Source organism: Antrostomus carolinensis, unplaced genomic scaffold (assembly GCF_000700745.2).
Source record: "Antrostomus carolinensis isolate BGI_N321 unplaced genomic scaffold, ASM70074v2 scaffold24624, whole genome shotgun sequence".
Classification (NCBI taxonomy): domain Eukaryota; kingdom Metazoa; phylum Chordata; class Aves; order Caprimulgiformes; family Caprimulgidae; genus Antrostomus; species Antrostomus carolinensis.
The window spans coordinates 3,603-9,454 of record NW_010309054.1 but is presented as its reverse complement, the minus strand read 5'-3'; the positions used below and the strand labels follow the sequence as shown (position 1 = coordinate 9,454).

General features: G+C 42.9%; 1 pseudogene; it reads left to right on the top strand.

The window, feature by feature from the left end:
• The first annotated feature begins 1,277 nt into the window (after positions 1-1,277).
• Positions 1,278-2,660, top strand: LOC104523419 (inositol 1,4,5-trisphosphate receptor-interacting protein-like 1; annotated as a pseudogene).
• Positions 2,661-5,852: the final 3,192 nt, after the last annotated feature.

Sequence of the window (5,852 nt, the reverse complement as noted above, 5' to 3'; positions counted from 1 at the left end):
CTCCTCCTTGTGAAAGCTGTTCATGATGTTCTGACCACGAACAGATATACTACACCAAGAGAAGGCACAAGAAGAAATTTACACTGTGCTAGAAATATGTGATTAATTTTATACTGAATCCAACTTAATGTTACAATTGATTTTTTCTTCAACTCAGGATTGAAAGCCTATTATAATACTACTTATCAATAGAGAATGTTAATTCACACTTTGAATTAAGTGGCTAAAATGGGGATTTAATTTAGATTTACTAAGACAGAAATTGCATGTTAATTAAATAGCAATTGATTATTAAAATATTTTTACTAAGGTTTAACAGCTCCACTGCATAAGAAGATTTGCTAAATCACTGTCCAAATTGTGTCTTTAAATGTACTGCAGTGAGTTCAGTGAGGTTGCACAGATGCAAATGAAAACAAAATTTGACTAACTAGTTTTCTCTTGACTTAGTGTTTATTTAACATACAGTAACTCACTGAGTCAAAATCAAGTGCTTAGCTATAAATATTTAGGATAGATAACTGCTAAATAGTGTTAAGGAATATTATTATGTCGTAAGTTTTAAAGCTGTAAGACATGATAGTAAATGTCTAACATCATTTATTAATTACTAAAATAATCTTTAGTTCAGACAGATATCAAAGACTGTCAATACCTCTGTAAATAAGTCTGGCACCAGACATATAAGGTATAAATTATTATGACATATAGCAATCCAGGCTATTATGGCCATAATACACTTCAGTTAACAACAATGTGAGAAACTGAACTGGAAAGCAAGGACTGAACTGGACTCAGTTACCCAGCAGTGAAGAGTGGAGAGCTAAAAACGCTCATGCTGTTGTGTGGCATTCGGGCACACAACACTAAGCAGGTGCTGTGATCAACTTTTTTCCCACTTGATGCTGAAAGCTGGGTTCAGAACGTGCATGAGCACAGCCTCGGTTCTCCCTCTGCAGCTAAGGCAGCCCAAAGGGAGATGCCATATTTTGCTAGCAGAATATTCACTACGAATTAACATAATCAATAGAGATCTTTGCCAAATTAGAAGGGCAGGATAAAACGCTAGTTGCATTAGTAGTGCCCTGTCAGAATCTAATCCTTTATGGATAGATGTTTTTCTGCATTTTTCCATCATTGTTTAAGAGGTTGGCACTTTCAAGGAGGAGAAAAACAAACATTTTAAAGCCTTACCAAGCCATGCAGCAAGAGCATGACTGTGATTTTTCAAATCCAGCCTGAGGGTCTCAGAGAAGAGGGCAGCTTTGCCTGAGGAGCCCTGCTCTTCACTGCCTTGCAGCAGTGGCAGTTTTGGGCCATTGCTGGAGTCCTGGTGGTGCACTATGGGCTCTGCTGACACCTCAGAAACAGAAGGCATGAGGTGGACAGCAGCGGCTAAGAGGAGAGCTCCAGCAGTGATGGCAAACAGGTGGAGGAGGAGGAAGAAAGTGAACGAGAAGAGCCTGATGATGAGAGGCAGGATTTTTGCAAAGTGCACCCAGTGGCCAGTGCAGAACCCGGCCTGCAGGAGCCAGGTGGTGCAGGAGCTGGTGGGTGACCTCCTCCATGTCTCTCAAGAGCTCTTGTCAAATAGTTTCTTCCCACTGCTGCAACCAGCCATCGGGGTGGGCAGCGCCTTCCAAGGTTGGAGTCCTTGTGAGACTGACGCTGTTTACCGCATGTTCATGCCCCTGAAGCCCCCTCTTGGGCACGCTTTTCACAGAATCACAGAATGTTAGGGATTGGAAGGGACCTTGAAAGATCATCTAGATCAATCCCCCTGCCGGAGGGGAGTTGGATACTGTTGGGGAAATGCCAGCGAAGGACTCCCACGTCCTTGTAGAGCTGGAGCGTACCTGCACGAGGGACCGGCTGGTGGAAGACATGCTGTGCTTCCTCCACCACCCCAAGGAAGTGGTGAGAAGAAATCAGGCTTCCAGCCTCCTACGCACCCTCTGCACAGGCACCTACCTAGATGTGTGGAAAACTGTCCTTCGGTTCCAGAAGTTTGTGAGGTCAGCCTGGGTGATGGGGCCTCATTTGCATTGCTACATATAGAGGTACCGCCCTCTAGCTACTCCTGCAAGCTGCAGCTGACAGATGTCCCCAGGAGAATCCTCATTGTTGAGATGATCTCTGGGGTTCAGCAAGGCAACTCGGACATCTTTCTGTGCAGCCAGACTACAGAGACCATCTTTACCCCAAGCACAACGAGGACAGAAAGCTACACTGTGGCAGAGGTAAGGTTCTTCAGGCATGTGGCCAGGCAGGCACCACACAACAGCTTGTACCTCAAGTGCCTGCAGCTCTGCGCTGGCTTTGTGGGGGCCATAGGCTTTTCTACCTATACCTTGAAGACAGTTGTGATGCACCTCCTGACCACCAGACCCTTGTCAGGCTAGTGCAGGAGGGATTTCCTGCTACAGCTACTGGATATCATGCACTACTTGCACTTGTGCCTGGAGGAGAAACGCCTCTACCAGTTCTTTGGCAATAAGAACGTGCCTGAGGAGATAATCTTGCCCCCAGCTTTCCAAATGGCTATGCCACTCACTCTCTTCCAACACCTGGCACAGAATCCAGTGGCTCATACCAAGGCACTGTGTGAGTTCAATGAGCTACAAGATTGGCTCACAAGAATGCTGTTCTACAGATACTGAAAGAGGTCTTCATGCATAGAGCTGTGGTTTCAGGACTCACAGATGATGACAGACTCATACTGCAAGGAAAAAGACAGGACAACTCAGGACACAAACAATAGTGAAATCCCAGTGCAACCGTCCTCTGTCAGGAGCAGCAGTGCTCTATAATGGTCTCCCCAGTGCAGTGGCCAGTGAAGACCATGTTGGCTGCAAAGATGATTTTTGCCCTGATTTCCTTTCACACTGTCATGATCATGGTGGTGACTTCACATGGGCTGAGAGAATCCCTGGCAGCTCTGACTGGGCAGGGAACATGCAAGAAACACTGCTGATGTCCAGGTGGGAATCCGCCCATCTCATACACTCCCCAGGTAATTGATCTCACAGAACAGAGCACACAACACATGGAGAAGACACCTCTCAATTGGGAGTTGGAACCTTCCCTCCACAGCAGAGGCACGCTCTGGGGAATGGAACCCAATGCATCTGAAGAGGCCCTTGTAACAGAGACTGCTGTTAGCACCTGGACAGTGACTGCCCTCCCTCTTCAAGAGAGTCCGTTCCCTCTGGGAGCGTTATTCTGCACAAAGTTGCCATTAAATGGCATGTTTGAACAAATGCTGCGTCTATGAATGTCTGTGCATCACTTTGTTGGGGAACACAGGCACAGTGTTTGGCACACAGATCCACTATTTTTTCTCCACTACACACTCACGTAAACATAAGCTCATGGATGGCTGAGTCACAGAGTAATTATCTGGACATCATCTCCCCCAGTTCATCTAATTCAAACTTTCATATGGGGCGTGGGGGGCTGAGGTATATCACATGGTCACACCAAAGCCAAAGCTGGATTTTAAGTCATCCTTTTTCTTTCATAGCAAAGCACCCATCACCAAGCAACTCAAAACCCTCCTGTCAGCATCAGCCTCTGCCTAAATTTTTATTCACAGCTGAGCTGACTGACAAAAAAATCCCCTGGTCTCCCCCCAGAGCATGGGGAATTGCTCAGGATCACACCAAACACTGCCACCAGGCATGCCCAGGCTCTGGTGATGGTGAGGGGCTGGTTTGTGGTTTCCCTAGTTACAAGATCCAGCTCATATTCCTCCTCTTTTTGATGCCGTTCCAAAGCAGATCGTGCCTGAAACACAACGCTCTCCCTTCTCTTTCAGTCCTCCAACTAAACCTACAAGTGAAACTCTCTGCAACGTAAATTCATAATCTTAGGATAAATGTTATTTTGCAGCCAGTAGTTAATCTTCCAAAAGAAAAGATGCAAAATTTAGCCATTTAGTTTCTTAAAGTAATCTGGAATCACATCAAACAAAAACATATGCTTTTGTGCTTCTTCTGAACTTACTGTGCTATTATAAACCAGATACAAGAGATTTGATATCTTACTCTCCATAGAAGTACTTAATTTACCCTTTTGGGAGGAGTTAAGGGGAGAGCTTAAGTGCAGCTGTATAATATAATGTTGTGATTTTCATTACTACTCCTACTTACAGGACACACATTACCCAGTCTCCCTGGAAAATAGACGTTAAAAATATAAAACAAATACAAGTTGATGTTACTTTTATCTGTATTTCTTGTCGCTCTGCATTCACACTTGTGTGACTGATTTGTGTGTGAAATGGTTTCCAAGTTTTCAAGCAAAAAGCAGTTAAGAAACAAAATATTTATACTCTAACTTGTGCTTCCTGCCTAGCTAGATCCAATATAGATGAAAAGTCACTGGTCTGCAAAAGCCTTCCACAGATCTGGAATAAAATAATTAAATTAGTGAGCTGCGTTGAGATCAGAGATTCTTGGCTGCCAACTCCTAAGAACTCAGGGAATTCAGAATCACAGAAGGATCATTTGGAGTCCATTTGGCAGAAACGTCAGAAACTTGCTGCTCCTGGGAACATCCTTTTCCAATAACATTTATAGCTCTAGATGGAAGTGAAAAGCACCATATGTTAAGGGTTTCCTGCAAAGCTTCCTGGTAAGAGAGGAAATAAATTCAACTTGTCACATCTGCTCAGGGCCAGTCAAGTAGGATTTTATCACAGCTTTAAGTGGTTTACAAAACTGCCCTGTTATCAACTGAAGGGAGCTTCACTTTTCAAGGTTTTCTTTCAATATGCATGTTTATCTAATCTCAATCATTAAATGATTTATTTGTCAGTGGAATTCAGTATCATGTATTATTATTTCTCTCTAAACAACAAAGATTACTCAGTTATTCAGCTAACAGTAGCAATTCCATTGGGAGCCAATTTGCATGGTTCAGCCAAATAAAGCTAAGCAGTCCCATTCTGCCCTTCAGTTTTTTCCATGCCAGCTCTGTATATTGTATCAAATTTTCCATTACAAAGTACATTTAATTAGACAAAAGTCAAGCTTCTACCATCTTCAGAAATCCTAGGTGCTAAGCGCTGTAAATGCAATGCAAACAGCTGGCTTCAAATTCCCAGGGAGTCAGGGATCCCAAAGAAAATATTATGAACCAATACATATTGTCTCTTTAGTTACTCAAGAAATCATTACTCCCTTTACAGAAAGCAGAAATTTGTTATGTGAAGTGCAAAGACAGTGCAAAACAAGGCAACAGTATTCTGTGGTAGGGATTTTTGCAAAATTCACAGCGCTGTGAAATTAGGCATAGCCAAACTCCACAAGCTACACACAAGTTTTTGGCATCTTGTCCTGCTCTCATTGAAGTAGTGGGAATTCTGCCACTGACTAAACAAAGAGGAGGATTGGGCCCAAACTATGCAGCTAGTTGCCAAAATAATCAAGTTACAGGAAATTGCTCCTCAAAAGGTAGACGTGTTTCAAAACTACAGATGCCTACATGGAGCTGATCTAATTTACACACACTGGGCCATATACTGTTCTCTGCCTCTGCATATGCTCCGCTTTGATGTTAATGGGAATCTGATGCTGCTTCAGGGCAGTGCAGTACATGTCCCTTGGAGCCCATTCATTCCACTCTATCAGTAAAGAGTGAGCACAAAAGTGTGCAAGTAACACATCACATCAAAGCCAATATTCATGCAATTATTGAAGAACATTGTATGTATTACATTTGCAAACTGTCCATAATAATTTAATTTTCTCTCCTCAATTTATAATATGTTAATTAGGCATGAAATTAAATGCTTTTTAATATACAACTGATTATGCTATAATATATCCAACAAAGATTGATTACTGAAT